The sequence below is a fragment of the Emydura macquarii genome, unplaced genomic scaffold (genome assembly GCF_026122565.2).
Source record: "Emydura macquarii macquarii isolate MOO-44397 ecotype Brisbane River unplaced genomic scaffold, CSIRO-AGI_Emac_v2 contig_450, whole genome shotgun sequence".
NCBI lineage: Eukaryota > Metazoa > Chordata > Testudines > Chelidae > Emydura > Emydura macquarii.
The window spans coordinates 10227043-10245816 of record NW_027130587.1 but is presented as its reverse complement, the minus strand read 5'-3'; the positions used below and the strand labels follow the sequence as shown (position 1 = coordinate 10245816).

The window sequence follows — 18774 nt, the reverse complement described above, 5'->3', positions numbered from 1 at the left end:
TAATCAGCAACCAATTTACACTAAAAGTATTAAGAAATTAGATACACAGCAACCAAGTTTATTTTCTAACATATTTACTATAGCCTATTAAACAGATGTTCATTAGGAAGAGAGTCAAAAGATTTTAGTAGATAGAATTGTTTTATCTTTTATTCAGAATTTCAAATACTTCAACTACTACTTTAAAGCAACAATGCCAGGTAAGAATATAGGAAACAACTTGGAAATGCAGTATCACAGTAAGATTTCATAACAATATTTGCCATCCACTGTTTAGCATTTTTGGAATCCAGTGTGCTGGTCACCAGGCTTCACAAGTTTTATACATCTTAGTGAACACAACTCACTATTTGTTCCAACTCTCAAAAAAGTAATTTAAAAAGTTATATGTAAACAAAGCACCCACAGCAATGCTGACACTGCAAACTAAAACCACAATTTAATCTGTCCACGTTACATGTCTGCATATCTTCTTATGGGATCTTAGATCTTTCTCAGCTACCATCTTCAGTGACTGAATATTTTTTCCACCATGAAAGGCCATGAACCGAGTGTATTAATAGACCACACTCAGACATCTAACATCTTCAACCTGTGTGTCTCGTACGAAAAGAGGGGAAAATGGAATCCAATGAAGTATATGCCTAAAAACTGACTCCTGCTATAAATGAGGGGAAAAAAATCTCAAGTAATTCAGTATCACATTAAATAAGCTTTTTAAAATAAATTTTGATCCAAAAATCCACAAGGAGGACCACTGTTTGAAGCACCACTTATTAGGCTCTCTATTCCACGTATATATTATCAAAATGCTGGATCATTATATTGCTTGCCCACTTGAGGGCAGATGGAAGCAGTTTTAAGGAGTTGACATATGACAATTCTTAATGAGTCCTGTGTGCTTGCACCTGACTGATATTGACAGCACTTCACAAATATGATTATATGTTACAGTCTGAGAACTAGTTTAGGTCACAAGAAATACATCAATGATATACAGAGAGACTAAACATAATAAGAGTTTATGATGAATGGCATGAAGAGAAAGGGGAAGCTGAAGAAGATTTACAGACTAGATAGGAATGTAAATTGAAATAAATTTAAAATAAAAGCACCCATCCACAGCTTTCAGTGTTTTCTTTTGCACAACGTAAAACAGGCACACAAAGGATAAAAATCCAAAACAGAAATATCTGCCTCACCATATGAATCCATTAGATTGCCCTATAAAAACATCTTCCTGATATAGCCATCACATCTCTTCCCAATCCCTCTTTCCCCGCTTCCACTCCCTGAAATACTAATGATGCGACATGCAGTATGCCCAGGGGGTCAACAATTTCAGGTTTTTACAAATATTGGATGGAGGACTCTCTTTCTAGAGTCAAGTAACCTTCCTGGAGAACACCATTTCCTTTTAAGTCATGAGGCCACAAGCTTGGATTCCCTCTTCCTGGAACTTATGTGGTAACACAAGGACACTAATGATATCCCAGGGGCTCAGCACCAAGATCACTTAACATAGGTCTACACTTAAAACATTATTGTCGTTGCACTGTTGTAGCAGTTCAGTGTAGACACTACCTATGCTGATGGCAGGGGTTCTCCCATCAGCATAAGTAATCCATCTCCCCCAGAGGCAGTAGCTAGGTCTATTGAAGAATTGTTCCGTCAACCTAGTGCTTTCTACACCAGGGATTAGGTCAGCATAGCTACATCACTCAGGGGTGCGGATTTTTCACACTCTTGAGAGATGCGGACATGCCAATGTAAGTTCCCAGTGTAGACCAGCCCGCGGCGTTTTGTAGACCAACACCAACACTTTAAACTCCATTTGAAAGCAAACAGCAGCCAGCACAGATCCCAAAGCTATAAGATAATATGCTTTCAGCAAGAAGCACCTCTCAAAAATGGTCTTATGGCTGTCACCGAACTAGAACTCAGGCCTTTGTCTACACTAGAAAGTTGTGTCTATGCAAGTTACAGCGATGATCAAAAATGCTGTAATTACAACGCTTGTGCCAGTCCACATAGCACTCACTGCATCACCAAAGCACATCCATAGTTGGTGCTCTAGCATTGATAGTGAAAGCAGTGCGCTGTGGGCAGCTACCCCACTGTGCAACTCACCACCTTGTGCTGCTAGGAATTGTGGGAAGGCAGAGAGGATCACAGTGCATCATGGATGCGGGCTCAATGTCCCATGATGCAGAGATTTCCATCCCGTAAATCCATGGGTTTCCGACTGTGCTTTGCAGCATTTTTCAATGGCCCCAGTTTCCTAAGTGCCTGCCATCTCTAGCTGAAAGAATGGATCCTGCCCTGCTCTTCACTGTGTTCTCAGTGTTCTGAACATATTGAGGCTGATCATGCAGTATATTATGAGCCAGGAGTTTGGTAGGAATGTGTGGGTGGAGTTTGGGGAGGGCATGGAAAGCAGTTCTGTACTGGCTGCAAGGGGGGGCGAGCACACATGAATTCAGTCTACAGCATTATGAGTGACTTTAGTAGCCGCTCTGTTTGCTCCTCCATGGCTTTTATCATGTGCTCGTGACCTGCTATCACTCGCTCCTAGTTTTCCCTCCTATTCTACCTATCAATTTTCTGATTTTCGGATACAGTGTGTCTCCATCCTGTTTTTTCTTTTTTTTTCCACCTTAGAGGACTGGAGGAGTTCTTGGAACATCTCCTCTTTGCTCCTCCATAGTCATTTTCTAATCAGCCACAGGTGCTCGGCAGGTTGGAGGGTTTTTCCCATCAAGGGCACATCTGTAGAAGCACAATAAACAAATGCATTATTGTGAGTGCAAAAGCACTGATGCATTACTGTAAAACACACCTCTCTCTTACGGTCCCCTGACAAGCGCACTGCTTGATGATCAACCAGGACATCATGTGTTTTGGCCGGGGGGGGAGGGGGGGGGTCAAGCTGGGGAAAAGATTCTGGGTGGTTGTTTGCGGTATTGAGGCAGGTGGTTAGGGACAAAATTTCAAACTTTGCCACCATTTTCCACAGGCGGGGGTCATAGATGCCAATATCTCACTTCTAAGAGTAAGCAGGGATGCTAGGTTGCTCTCCTCCGTGCCAGAAGCTTCAAACTGGTCCCTATGCTGCTCACCTGTGTGCCACTTTGGTCCCTGCAAAAGTGATTGCCAATTGGTGTGGGAAAGTTTTCTGCAATGGGGAAAGGAACAAAGCAGCTTTGTTGAGAAACCTCCGACAGAGGATTGGCGAGTACCTCTAGGAAAGTTTCCTAGAGATCTCTCTGGAGGATTCCCATGAAATCTTGGTGTGCATTAACATACCTGTCCGCCACACTGCCTAGCTGAACAGGTGAATAGAAAGCACATGAAAACAAAGCTATTTTTGTTTATTTCTATCCCTTCAACTAGTTGTATAATGCAACAAAGCAAAGGACAGCTGTACCTCATGTAACCAACCAGCATCAGATGAAAAAAAATCACTTACCCGAGCTCCCCTCTCCTGCATCCTCCATGCTACAGCTGGAGGGCTGGAACTGGCTCGAACCCTCCAGTGTTGAGGAGAGGTCCTGGCTCCCCATATCAGCAAATGACCCAGTTCCCTGCTCCGCATTGTCCTCCAACTCAACCTCCTCGTCTACTTCTTCATGGGGGTTAAGTCCAGGATCCACTGCCTCCAGGCCCCCAAAGGTATCTACTGGTCTCTTGGCAGTGAAGATGGGGTCACCACTGAGGATGGCTTCCAGTTCTTTAAAAAAAGTGGCAGGTCTTTGGCTCTGCACCAGACCGACAGTTTGACTTCCTAGCCTTTTGGTACCCCTGCCACACCTCCTTGACTTTTGCATGGCACTGAAGTGTTTCTGGTTCTTAGCTCTTCTCTGCCATTAAAACAAGAAATTTGATCAGACAAAACAAAATTCCTTCAGCTGGAGCGGAGCTGGGACTGCACAGCCTCCTCTCCCCAAATGCTGATCAGATCCAGAAACTCCCATGTGCTCCAACCAGCGTAGAACCACCATGGTCAGCTGGGAAGATGAGATGCGAGCTCTCCACACCAACCAAGAAGGAAGTAGAATTTCAAAAATTTCCAGGACTTTAAAGTGGGAGGGGCAGACGGATGCATGGCACTGGAGTTCAAACTGATGGCCAGAGTGGACAGGATGGGCACTGTGAGACACTTCCTGGAGGCCATTTACTGCGACAGAACCAAGCACGGTATCTACACGGCTGCTTTGTTTCAAAAAGCTCTATGCCTCTCCTCAAATTGGTTTCATTTTGTCGCAAAATCAGGGGAGTTGAGTCAGCAGAGGAGGAAAGGGGGGAAGTGATCGCAGTGTGTACACCACCACTGTTTTAGCACAAAAAGCTGACTTTGGTTGACAAAAGTCTCTAGTGTAGACCAGGCCTCAGTCTTTTTGTGTTACTTTGGTCAAGTCACTTAATCCCTGTTCCTCAGTTCTTGTGTGTAAAATGGGAATATTACTATTCCTTATTTCACAGAAGTGTTGTGAGGATTAAGTAGTTATGTGAAATGCTTAGATGCAATGGTGACAAGAGCCATAGAAAAACTTATCAAATAAATTAGTAAGCGAGCAATGCTATACACTAAACTAGATAGTCTTGAGGGATAGCTTCCCATGTGGACTGCAATTCAGCTCTCTAGTAAAGGAAAATTAACTATTCCAGTTCACCTATGCTTTCTTTAAAATCAGAACAAAAGGGGGGTTTGCGCTATATACACTACCATCTATTCTGGCAAAACTTATGTCATTCAGAGGTGTGAATATTCCACCCCAAGTGACAAATTACACCAACATATGTGCTAGTGTCCACAAAGCTTCTCCCACTGATGTAGCTTGTGTCGAAAGGAGAGCGCTCTCTCCCATCAGTATACTGCATCTTCACCACGCATGCTGCAGCAGCCATTGCAGCACTGTACATGTAGACATGGCCTAACGGGCTCTCTCTCAATAACACCAAGCTTTCCCTTCATCACAAAAAGCTACTTTACGTCATTTTTACCAACTCTCTGAGAAAGTTACAAATTTTTTAAATATAGCAAATACAACAACCATTTTAATTAAGATACTATCACACTCTGCATGACAAGCACTTTACACACAGATGTGAAAAAAACCCATCAACTCTTTGCACAGTTTTAGTCACTTATCACTGAATAAATATTCCATGACCTAACTGGAAACAAATGTTTCTAGGAATCCACAAATTAGATGTTTTCAAACTCCATAAGTATTTATAACTATGTAGAACATTAAGATTCAAGACTTAATAAATATCTTACAAAATCTCCCAAACCACAAACAGATCATGCTTCATGGTAGTATTTTATTGATCAAGCATCACTGTAACCATTCCAATCCAACCACTGTTAGATACAGAATTTTAAACTTTCTCAAATTATACTATATCTATGCTTGAAAGCATTTGAATATGATGTAGTACAAACATAATTTGTCTGACCTCTAACAACTGCCATCAGCTACTTATCAGCTCTCCTTGAAAACTTAATCAGCACTCCTCAACAGGGTTTGGCATATCCAAGTTTACCTTCCTTTCCCCCTTATACAATGGATCAAAATATCTTGCTGTCCAGGAGCACTCAGTATGGAATAAAAATAAGACATGTTGATGAAAAATATATGACATGACCAATTTGTATTGTTAATATGACATTTGGATTATTCTATTTACCCCTTCCAAACTTTGATTTTAAATGAATGAGCTAACAAAAAAAAGTCAAATTAATCCAGGCTAACCTTATATGTCTTTTTAAAATACCTGACCTCCAAACAAAAATGCAGGGGAATGGTCACAGGCCTTTCACGTTTAGATCACAAGTTCAGTTTTGGTCAAGATCAGTAGTAGTTCCAGTCTTGTTCCCAGCGGCCACATGTTTACATTGTAAAAGCCATGACAACTACTGGCAACTTTACTGGCAGAATTAGTAGAAGCACTAAGTACTTGGCAATGAAGTGAACTGGACGTTAATACTGTACTACTCTTTCAACCCTCAAAGGGCTCCCCTGCAGGTCAGGATTGAAGTACTTGCAGTACAGTTTGTAGAAACTTGTACCCCAAGTTGTACTTGTTCTGTGTTTAAACAGTTAACTTCAGTTTCCAGAGCTGTCATTCTATCATTTCTATGAAAATTAAATGCATGTGTAAGTTACAAACAAAAAGAATAAACCTTTGATATACTGGGAACTATATTAAAATGGCTATCATAGAAAAGGACAGGTGAGTAGATTGTTTGGGCTAGTAAGTGTTCGATTGTTATCTTGAATGATTAAGTTGCATTACTTGTTAACCAAAAGTAGAAGAGAGAATAGGAAAATTTTCCAGGATGCTCCTGTGAAGTCAGGATGAAGAAATAGCCTGAAGCATGAAATCTGTGAAACAAATTTATTTTTTTCCCATGGTTGATGCAAGAGGGGGGAAAAAAATCACAAGTTTATTCTCGCAGTTTCTATGTTTCCCTATAAACCAGCTTGTTCATAATAAATACAAGATAATTTTAAAAAAAGAAAAAGAAAAGGGATAGCGCCTCACTATACAGCAACCTGTCAAAAAACAGAAACCAACAGCAATGACATATAGGCCATGCCACTTGTGGCAATGTGTAGGGTATGTGTGGCTACATGCTGCAGTGAGAAGTAACTTGTGCCCACACTATGGTGTGTAGCTACATGTCAGTGAAAGGCTCAGGCTAGGGTGAGGCAGTGGGGGAAATTCTCAGCAACAGAGGAACACTGGAGCCTTTTCCTGATGCTTCCTCTCTGCTGGACCCTTTCCCCATTGCCACAGTATTTGCCTCTGCGGTGAAACCTGCTCTGGGCAGATATTTCATGTATTGTATGACACACAAACCTTGGTTTCAGTGATGGTTTGACAGTACTGATAGCCTGCTGTGCCAATAAATATCAGTCAACCAGAAAGACCAAACAATGTTTCACCAAGGCGGTCACAAATCGTTATTATTTGTATCATAGTAGAACCTAGAGCAGTGGTTCTCAACCAGTGGGTATGCATACTCCCGGGGGTACACAGAGATCTTCCAGGGGATACATCAACTCATCTAGATATTTGCTTAGTTTTACATAGGCTACATAAAAAGCACTAGCAAAGTCAGTACAAACTAAAATTTCATACAGACAATGACTTGTTTATACTGCTCTATGTACTATAGACTGAAATGCAAGTACACTATTTATATTCCAATTGATTTGTTTTATAATTATATGGTAAAAATGAGAAAATAAGCAATTTTTCATAACCGCATGCTGTGACGCTTTTGTATTTTAATGTCTGATTTTGTAAGCATGTAGTGTTTAAGTGAGGTGAAACATAGTGTACCCAAGACAAATCAGACTCCTGAAAGGGGTACCATAATCTGGAAAGGTTGAGACTCACGGACCTAGAGATCCCAACTAAGATTAAGGCCCCAGTGTGCTAGGCACCAAACAAAGTAAGAGACGGTTGCTACCCCAGAGAAATTACAGTCTGAATGGACAAGCTGGACACAGCACAGAAGAACGGAAGTGATTCCATTTTACAGATAGGGAAGGAAGGCACAGAGACGCAAGATTTGGGCAGAGAGCTTCCAAAGGTCACGCGGAAAGTCCACAGCAGAGCTGGGAATTGAAATCGGGTCAGCAGAGCCCCAGTCTCCTGCCCTAACCACAACCTCATCCCCTCTTCGCACACCAGTGGCTTTCAACCGTTTTCCCATTTGTGGAGCCCTAGGCAATGTCGAAGGGAGGCGAGGCCCCCTTTGGGAAGCTGAGGGATAGTCTGCAGACCCCCCACGTCCGGGGACCACGGACTGAAAACCACGGTCTCACCCCAACTACCTCCAAGGCGCTTCAGGTTCAGCCTCTCCCTAAGTGCGATGGGGCCGGAGCGCGCAGCGCCTTGCACATGCCGCCCCTGGGTGCCCCCTAGCACAGACCCGGGTCCACGGCCCTTCTCCCGCTGCTTCCGCCTTCCTGACACCGGGCCGGGCCGGGCCGGGGTGGATCAAGGCGAACTCGTAACACCGGCCCCCGGGGAAAACCCGTCCCGGTGGCGGGCGCGGTGCGGTGGCAAGCGGGGGGCGGAGGGGCGCGGTGCGGGGCCCAGGGCGGCGAAGCCCCGCGGGCCCCGGAACTGGGTCAGGACATGCCCAGCCCCTGCCCCAGGCACGGGGCGGGGACGGCGCCGCTCGCCCCCACGCCAGGGGCTGCCCGCTGCCGCCCGGGGCGCGGTGGCAGGCAGGAGGAGCCCGGCCCCGGCCCCGGCCCCGGCCCCGGCGTAGGGGCTGTCTCGCCTGCCCCCCGCCCCGCCAAGGAAGGAGAGGCCGCGGGGGAGGGGACCGTTTCAAGAGCCGACCCCCCCCCACACACCCACACACACACACACACCCCCGCCCCCGCCTCGCGGCGCCCACTCACCGGCTCGCTCGGGCGGCGGCAGCGCCTCAGCCCCTCTCCGGCCGCGCCAGCGAAGCGAAGCGACCCTCTCCTGTCAGGCGCAGCAGCAGGCCGGCTCGGAAGCCCCTCCCCCACCCCACCACGGCGTCACTTCCGGGTGTCTCTGCTGGCAAGGCGGAGCCTGGATTGGAGAGGGAGGGGGCGGGGCCTGATCTGGGAAGGAGAGAGAGGGGGCTGGCCCCGGCTTGGGGACAGGGGGTTAGACCCGCAGGAGTTGCCCAGCCTGCAGGGCCCTGGGGTGGTGCGATGGGAGGTTGCAGCCGGTGGGGGGTAGGGGGGCCTAGGCTCCTAGCTGGTTAGGCCTGCGGGCAAGGCCGAGGCTGTTACTCAGCTTTAGGGGGCTGGGAAACATGGCCATGTCCCACCAGCACAACCCCTTTCTGGGCCTGGGCGGTCACTGGCTGTCCCAGTGAGTTGCTCTACCACAACATACGGCCTAGCGGGACGCCTCTGGGTCCTGCTAAGAGCACCACCACTCCTCAGAGACACGTTATTGACATGCCTAGGGTGACCAGACAGCAAGTGTGAAAAAGCAGGGGGGAGGGAGGTGTGTACAGGTAGGTAGATAAGACAAAGCCCTGAATATCAGGACTGTCCCTATACAATCAGGACATCTGTCTCTATCTCGTGTGACCAGTCTCACTACAATCTATAATAGCCCTTAAAATAAGGAATGGTGGCAAACTAGCTGAGGAAGTGGAGCAGCACAATAGCTCATCCGGAGTAGAGGATGTGTGTTTATCACAGTTACCAACCATCTTATGTGAAATAATGAACCTCCCATTGGTAAGTAATGCCCCTCGGATGCTGCCTCTTTCCCAACTGCAACCTGAGGACAAACTCTCACTTCACAGAGATCAGATTTGCCACAGATCATTATTACGCCAGTTTTAAAGTCTGCTGCCAGTCACTCAGGTTTTGGTAAACATGCTATATTTGGATGGAAATAAAGGATGTAACAATAAGTAAGAGCCAGGTGTTATTGGAATTATAAAGAACGGTGGTATGCATTTTGAACCCGGGATTATTTTCTGTAGTACAGGCAGGCAGCATGGTTAAAGTAGTTTAAACTATTAATAGCAGAGGACCAGGAGTTAAGGAGCGTATAAAATTGTTCAAGACAAGTGGACATAAAACTCGACATATTTGCAAATAGATTTATAAGACTTGCAGAGCTTATTAAAGAAAAACAATCAGATAATATTTTAAAATTGTAAGTGAAATTTAGTTAATGAAATGGATGCTGAAAGTAGAATATGTTCTATTGCTCCACAAAGCAGCCAAAACTTAAACCCATACTGACATCACAATCTTGGCAATACAACCCACAATGCTAAGTACTTGCTCTTTCTACTTTTCAACTATCTGTGAAATCAAATAAGTGACAGGACATTAAAAATCATGGAAGTAAGTAGCTTCAGTTGATGTAATATTTGCTTCTTTACCATACTTTTAAGTTTTCTTTCTTTCCTACTTCACAAGTTGTCCCCATTATGAAAGCTATGAGCATAGGTAGAGCTAGTCAACAAAGAGGCTGGTTCTCTCAACAGGCATGGACCCTGCCTGGAACCAGAATTACTTCCCTCATCCATCATTTAATAGTGATTGCTCTAGGTAAAGGCTAAGGCAGGCTGTTGGTTCCTGTTCTTTGGATAAATGTGCTTCAGTCTCCAAGGCTGTCACACCTTTCACTAGTACTGAATTTTCTCTCTTGCTCACACACACAGTTTTATTAACTTTCATTACAAGAGCATTCATTTCTGACATAAGTAATTTACTACAACAGCTGCAGAAAGATATGCTGCTCTGCATCTTGGGTGGACTGTGCCAAGCAAACAACCTGTCTTTGTCCCAAGAGCTTTCAGTCTACAGTCACAAGTGGGTGAAATACAGTACAGAACAAACAGATATTGAATGGTATTACTGTCTTTCACACTGCTGGACATTTTGTAAGAGAAAGATCCCATCGGGGGCCCCCTCCCTCTCGCAATCAACCCAGTACCACAATGTAGGATTCTCAAAACATTTCATTCTGCAGCCAAGCACTAAAGACCCCAGAAGACCATGTTTTGAGGATTGCTGTTACAGATGGAAGCTTCAAGGAATAGGGTGTTTTTGTTTTTAAAAAAGGATTTCTGACAATGACATGAGTGCAGCTTTGTGAAAATTAATGAGAAGTTTCTCCAAGGATACCATGAAACAAAGCAGGAGTGAGTGTCAGGGACAAATGGAGGGCCAGGTGGGAAAATGAATGCAGGTGAGGAGAAGCTTGACTCATGCAAAGGAGAGAGAAGCCCCTGCAGATTCAAGTAAGAAAAGACATGGTCAGGGAAGCGGGAAAGGATGATCATGGCTGCTGCGTCATGAATGGCCTATTGTAGGGATAGCAACAACAACAAGATGACACCAGGCTTGTATCCAACTTGTAGTGTGGTAATATCAAGATAACTACCTCTCACTATTTCATGTATGAACACAGGAAGAGATCCAAACTTCTGTGAGCTTTCCTCATTTTTCTCTTTTTCCAAGACCATCAGTGATGGCATCCCTTTTAGACTTTCAGTCCTCTTTTAGACTACAACTGGCCTTACTCCCACAGCTGTTTAGCCTTTAAATAAGAACACTGGCATTTTCCAAACCTGGCAGCCAGATGAATGCTTAGGAGCAGGTTTTATTTATGTTGCTTGCCTCAGGGAGAATAGTAGTTAAGGTTACTTCTATTCAAACAAAAACACAGCTTACTCCCTCTCCAATCCCCCTCCATTGACATAGGTGCTTAACTTGCACCTGTGGGTCTGAAACTTTCCAGACTAGCTGTCAGCACAAATGTGAGGGTGTTTGGTGGATTGGCTGTGCATGGGGTATGGGTTTTTGGTAAATTCTAGTGAAATGAACTGAGCTGCATTTGAATTATTGGTGGAGTGAAATATGTTTCTGAGCACATGCAGCTCAGCAAATGGCCATTAATTTTCTTAGTCCTTGTTATAGTATCCTAGCACGTAGCAAGAGCTGCCTGAACAGGTGGCTAGCTGGAAAAGGAACTGTCAGAAACCATGACAATTTGAATGGTGTGTGGGGAAAGGTTTGTAAATGTCTAATTGAAACACATAGCAAAATCTTTCCACTCCAAACTGAGACAGTAAACACTGCATTAATCCTTCTGATGGGAATCTCCACCAGCTAAGTAAGTTTGAATGGGTAGAATAGGTGTGAGAAATAAGACACCAATCAATCATCTGTTACATGGAGGACTTAGGTCCCATCCACTTCCACCTGATAAACTGGGTAAGGAGACACTGCAAAAACAGAGCAAGGGGAGCATCTCTCATGCACAACAGCTCCAACATGGGCATACCAAAGAGAGGAAGACAGACCACAGACGTCAATTAGTCATGACGCTCACCAATATTTCAAGAGGTACTGAGTAGTGGGGCAGAATTCTAAGGCTATGACTTGAGCCACTGTTTTTTATTTCTTTTTTTTTCAAGATACCACAGCTCAGTCCAAACACGTATTCAGAAAGAAGACAACAGGAGCAGGATTGGACCCATTAAGTCAAAGTAAAACATTACCTATGCCTTTGGAGTTTTAGTTAGTGTGTGACAAAAGGCCATTTCTGTCTCTACTGTAGACAAAATCCAAGAGATTAATTCTTTCCTCAAAATTTCTGAAATCAGACTTCGGTTGAGAGGCTTTTGTGCATATCTATATTTCTTCTTATGAAAAGCCAAGTTAATATACTTTATTTCACAACAGACTATAAATTTTTTTTTACACACATTTTAAACGAAATAAATAGATTACATGGAATTGAAAAGTAATACATAAGACAATAAAATGCTACAGTATTCACAATATTAAATTGACATTATCCAAAAACTTATTTAAAATGTAAAAACAACCCCACACATTTGCAGAGACTGAATATTTTCAACTTCCAATCAGTATCTAGGGTTGGTTTTTCAAAGGCATTAAGGATTATAATGCACAGGGACAACATTTTGCTGACAAAATGTAAAACATGACAAAATGAAAATCCTCTTGTAAGAGTCCCAGTGAAGCACTATCAGTAAATTCATACCAAACCTGTGAAAGTAAAATGACCATATTTCTTGGTCTGGAAAGTAACATCCATCTGAAGATCTGTATAAATAAATAAATAATTCCCAGACCACACTCAGCTTATTCACAGAAAGAGAAATGAAGCACCCTTGATGGTTTGTTTTTAAACATTTTAAGCAATGTTTGCACATTTAGAACATTTAAAACCATCCTAGATCTCAGCTACAGTGCAAGGGACAATCTAAAAAGCGTAAAATATATATATATATATATATATATATATATATATATATATATTATATTGGAAACTGTAAGTAACCATATAGATCAGCATAACTACAAGGTTCAGTAGAGCCAATGATTACTTAAGTCAGCTATGTCCAAAGTGTCCCAAGTGCCAGCTCACAGAGGCTCCAGATGTGTTGGGAGAGCTTCATGCTTTGAATCATTGCTCTTTCTGGCTGGTGATTAGATGTATGACCCAGTACTTCTGCACTGAGCTTTGTCACCCAGGAAGCACTAGGCTCCGAAGCACAGGATGCAGCATGAAGTTATTTCAACGCATCCACAAATTCTAAGCAACATTGGCTGAGTTCAGCTCAGATCTGATCCATTTTATCCCCAAACTAACCTGCATTACCTTACAACAGAAGGGACGCAAATTGGCAACCAGGTGCACACAACCCAGATTAGCCAAGCTATCCACCATCAGGAGCAGATCCACTGACAGACTTCACAGATACTATGGTGAAGACAAACATTTCTTTGCCTCCTGCACTGGCACAGCATGAGAATTCATGAAGTCTGTATGATGCAAACTATTCATTTTGGCATGAGATTTTCACTGCCAGCACTCTGTCTTCCTCATCGTGTCATCTGTCCCAGGTCATCCATAAACCAGGGTGACCTGTGAGGATAAAGCTGGGAAAGAGTGCGCCTTGTGACCACTGTTGTTGGCTAAGGCCAAAAGATCATGACTTATCACCATGTTTATAGTATCATGTCCTAATCTAAGATGAGGAACAACAGGAAGAGACAGATAAGATGTAAAAACAACTCGAGTTCTGTAGCACTTTAAAGACTAACAATTTTAATTTCAGTAGGCATAAGCTTTCGTGAGCCTCAGCTCACTTCCTCAGATGCAGATGTAGTCCTCAAGATATGGCAAGTCCACCATAAGCCTCTCAGAATCCAAAGTATGGGCATCCTGGGCTGAAATTCATTGCATTACTAACAACCACCTGCAGGAACTATGAACTGATTGTGTAAATTGATGTTACTTTTTAAAAATTACTAATGTTCTATAGGGAATAAAAGGAGATGCACAAGAGGAGGAGGAGAGCAACAGAAATAAGATGACTTTGTTTGGCTCAAGAACACCTCTACAAGTACACCTCTTTAGTGTTTCTATAGCAACTGCCAGCTACCAACTGATAACTTCCAGGGATTTTTTAAATGAAAAGTATTCTGGTTATTAATGTGCATGTTGAAACTCCTGCATATAATTTAGATAAACTTCCTGAACCTAGAGCATTTCAGTAGGCTATATATATGATAGAGGTTAGAACAAAGGCAGAGAACAAGGAAGAATCCAGTCAGAGTCATTACCTCAATGCGTGTCCTCGGGCTAGTCAGTCACTTGATCTCCTTATGCTTCTTACAACTGGAAAACTGGAAGGGGGGAGGAAGGGAACAAGATCTCACTGAAATCATCATTCATAACTAGAGTGAGGAAATAAGTTATGAAATCAAAACCCCCTCCCAGTTCCAGGATTGTAATAAAAAGTGCATGCTAAAAGCATCGGGAAGGATGCATTATAGAAACATACAGCAGGCTTCAGTCATGAAGCATAAAAATATATTGGAAACCATAAACAAGAAAACTGGGCAATTTCTGCCAGGACTTTTACAGGATATAAATCAAGATAATTTGCACCCAAAAGTTTCAGTAAGACTTGATTTATTATTGTTTAACACGGTAATCCACTTGAAAAATACATTTAAAGTACCACTAATTCTTTTGAGTTTAGCAAAGTGTCTCTGTTAAAACTGCACTAAGACTAGCCAGGCTGTGTATTCGGGCATATTAATGCATTCTTGGTTACACAGGGGGCTTCCGTTCTTACCTTCAAGGACTTATATTACCCAGCTCCATGCTGATTGCTTTGTCTCCTCACTGTTTAATCAATTGTCATTCTCAGCAAAGATTTGTCAAAGTGCATGTCAATTAGACTGCCAAGTACATGGTTAGAGCCTCTTTAGGGACTCGCTTATTAAGAATCAAGGAAGAGCTCCTGTAAATATAACAGTTTGAACTTTGTATTTGTTGGAATGCTTTCAGGATATGCCTCTATTTGTTTAAACTGAAAAAAAAGCCATATAAGCTAAAGCAAACCTCTGTAAGACATTGGGAACCTACTGCTGATGCTCATGACACAATTACATTCTTCAACAGATGTTTTCCACAAATAACATTCCTAAATAATTGGTGCACTTGGGAGCACTACAACAACTGAATAGACATGGTTATATTACACAGCAGTTCAGTGTTTGTCTCTCTCAAATTTTACCTCTTTAATCGCAAACTCTTCTTTTTGTATAGGTTCCAAATACATTTCTCCAGATGGATCTATTGTGAAAAATGTGGTATTAAACCCCTCCTCCCTCATTAGTTTCTCCCCTAACACACGAGAGACATGCTCTAAAAAGCATTCCCCTGCAAGTGTTCGCAATCATTTTCATGGCTTAGTATTAATCAAATTAGTCCCAAATATCCGCAGGCTCTTCTGTTTCACTCATCTGAATCTTTTGAGAATCCAAAATGGATGATTAGTTGAACTATATTTTACAATTGACCGTATATGGAATATTTTAAGTGTCTGTACCAGCCAAACACACAGACATTATGATACAGAATGTTCAGTTTCTGCCAACATATCTTGGCTAACAATGTTCAAGAGGAAAATTATTACTTAAGAAAGTCAGTGGTCAAGATTTCAATAATGTCAACATACACAAGCTATTTAAATAAAGTAGGGATAGTCTAGTGGTTTGAGCACAAGAATAGGGAATCGGGATCTCTTGCACGCTCAGCCCAGCTCAAACACTATCTGTGGACTTGGACAAGTCATTCAACCTGGCTGACTCAGTTGCCCTCTCTGTAAAATAGAAGGAATAGCTAGCGACCTGAAAGGCTTATTGCAAGAATTCAGTTGTCAATATGTGTAAACCTCTTTCAAGATAAACACCTCCACAAAAGGCTACGTATTTTAATTATTTTACATACACAATTCCCACTGACAGTAACAGGAGTAATGCATGCGCCACTTATTTTAATCCACTATTTAACTGTCTATACAGGTAATGTGTTCCACACTGTATCACAGCCATGAAACCTCATATAGTATTGTGGTATTTAGGCGAGGAGATCCATTCTGGGCAGCACAAGGAAGGCCCATTGCCTCATTTTGTTACATTCCAAGGTCCTACAAATCTGCAGTTACCATTCAAGAAGCAATTGTCAACTTGTTTGGACACTGAAATGTACCTTCCTGAAAGTAAAGTAAATTTCATCTCATTCCTGGTGGGTCCAATTTTATAGATACACAATTTTAAAAATTAACACTTGGTGCTTTTCATATTAAGCTCTCAAAGCGTGTCACAAAACGAGTAGGTATCATTATTCCCTCTTTACAGATGTGAAACTGAAGCACAAAGAGTTTAAGCAACTCACCCAAGGCCACACAACAAGTCAGTAGGAGAGCTGATAATAGGATACAGGTCTCCCTTCGCTCTGTTCAAATCACTGGCCAACGCATACAGAGAGGTTTTTAAGAGACTAATAATTTTAATGCAAATATTTGGGCAGGCAGCAACCTAAAAAACAATTAAACAGAACTTTGTTCTTAACAATTTCTCTCCCTCAAGACATCACAATTAGCAGAGATTTCACTGTAATCCAGTTTTGCAATTTCCACACTGAAAACATTTGGAATTTTTATACAAAATATTCTGCAAAATATTAGTAGGTTCCCTTCTGCATCACCGGAGAACCAAAAAATGACAGGCACTCTCTCCAAAGATGATGCGTAAGATGTACAGTCCTTTTAGGTATGTATATTTTTGGGCTAAACAAGCTGCACTTACTGTTCCTTTAACGACAGGCAGGGCAGCATGACGTTCATAACAAACCTATATTGATAACATGAAACAATTAACATCGCGATCCATTTGTCAGAAGGGAACAGAGGCCCTGGTGTTTATCCAATAAGTGGGAGGTTCTGCACAAAAAAGATACCTTACAGGTGCTCAGATACTACAGTGACAGTGTGGTATAAATACTTAGCGTATGTCTACACTTACAATGCTGCAGCTGTGCTGTCTACAGGGAAGTGCTGTAGCACTACCTATACTGATGGAAGCGGTTCTCCCGATTGCGTAGGTAATCCACCTCCCCAAGAGGCAGTAGCTAGGTCAACGGAAGAATTCTTCTAGCACTATCTACACTGGGGCTTAGGTCGGTATAGCTATGTTTTTCAGGGGTGTGGATTTTTCATACCCAAGATACGTAGCTATACCGATGTAAGTTCCTAGTGTAGACCAGCCCTTAGTCTCTAGACAGAGATAGAAAAATAGGCAGATAGGATGAGAGATGTGTGGGGACATAACTGAATAGAGATAGCGTGTTTGACTAAGGGCTTCTCTACACAGTGACATCCAGGCAAATTAAAGTTGTGAATGTGAAGTGGATTAGTTAAACGCCATTAAAACCCTGTGAGAATATCTTCATTCAAAATTGAAATGGGCTTAATTCAGTTTGGAAATGAATTAAACTAAACTGAACTAAGGCCACTGTAATTCTGTAACAGCGCCCACAAAGAGATTTAATTAAATTTAATCCACTTTAAATTCACACCTTTAGTTATCTGGATTAATTTTTTTGGATGCGCCTGGGTACACAAGCCCTAAGAGAGATTCTAAGGTAATTGAAAAAATTCAATATTATTATGCAGGTGTTTGAATTAATAGATCAGTGTTTTGGGTTTTTGTTTTGGTTTTTTTCAGATTTAGAACTTGCAAAAGGTGATGGTGAATGCCAAGAAAAGATAAGTCAATAAAGTAATTTAAAGCAGTCATCGGAGTATACTCCCCTGACATCCTCCTGCACAATTCTTCTCAGTTTCTGTCAAAAAATGAACACATATTAGGCAGTCACAACATCTAAATCACCAGAAAATATTTTGTTTAGAACAAGTCTAGCCAACAGCAATATTGTTAACTCTCACAAATTAAATCACAAGACGCAGAATGTATGTTCATAATGAAAGCATGATAGCTCTTATGTCTGGGGACCTTTCTTTAAACTGGACTTAAAAGTTTTCAATGTCTTGTAGAATATACGGTAATTAAAGGTTTTAATTAAGATGCAAATGATACAAGAACAAAGATTTTCTTCCTCCTGTCCGTTTCTTTTTAATATAGCGAACCAGAATAGATTACCATATAATCTACTGGCACAAATGTTAGTGCCACAATACTACCACATGGCATAAACATGATCAGAAAGAGCCAAATTCTTTTGCAAAACTTCTAAAGAGTGATCATAATATAGTCAAACCCCAAAATATGATTTTAATCACTGCAGCTAAGATTCCCATTTCTGTCAACAGTACTGAAAGTCAGGCTACAGCGATGTCCCACTTATACAAACACGTGAGAATTGGGTAAGGATAATTGAACTACCCAGCAAAACCAGTCTTATTTTACCATAGTCATTAAATAAAATGTTTCTCCTAACAAGAGTCTTGGGCTCAATCTTCTTATGAATACATGGAGCCACAACTACATAAGTTTCAGAATTGTATCTGCAGGAGGCTATTTACTTGAAAATTCAATCTGTGGCTTAAGGATCCCTTCCTACAAAGAAACCAAAGTTGAGGCGCCAACTGAGAAGTGAAGAACTCATGCAAGTCTTCATTCAATTTAGTGAAACTACCTTGGTTAGTTTCATTTGCCCTTTCTAGATTGTTTCAGTTTCATATTCTCATGCACTAGCAGGGTGGCGTTGTTTTTTTCAGACTGCAGGGGAATGCTAACGTTTAAGAAAACATTCAACTAAATTAAAAAAAGAACAAATGCAGATTGTCATCTCCATTCCCCCTTCTCCTTTTCCAAAACCTAAATTCTAGTCCTAAACCCCAGCACTTGACAATGTTCCTTTTCCAGGATACACAAAGTCATG

General features: G+C 42.0%; 2 protein-coding genes across 2 annotated transcripts in view; both read right to left on the bottom strand.

Moving 5' to 3' along the window:
* Positions 1-8535, bottom strand: part of RABGEF1 (RAB guanine nucleotide exchange factor 1) — a 31594-nt gene extending 23059 nt beyond the window's left edge. The window contains 1 exon segment of the mRNA XM_067537971.1: positions 8433-8535. The gene's annotated coding sequence lies outside the window, so the exon portion shown is untranslated.
* Positions 1-18774, bottom strand: part of TPST1 (tyrosylprotein sulfotransferase 1) — a 227699-nt gene that overhangs the window by 111652 nt on the left and 97273 nt on the right. The window lies entirely within an intron of this gene.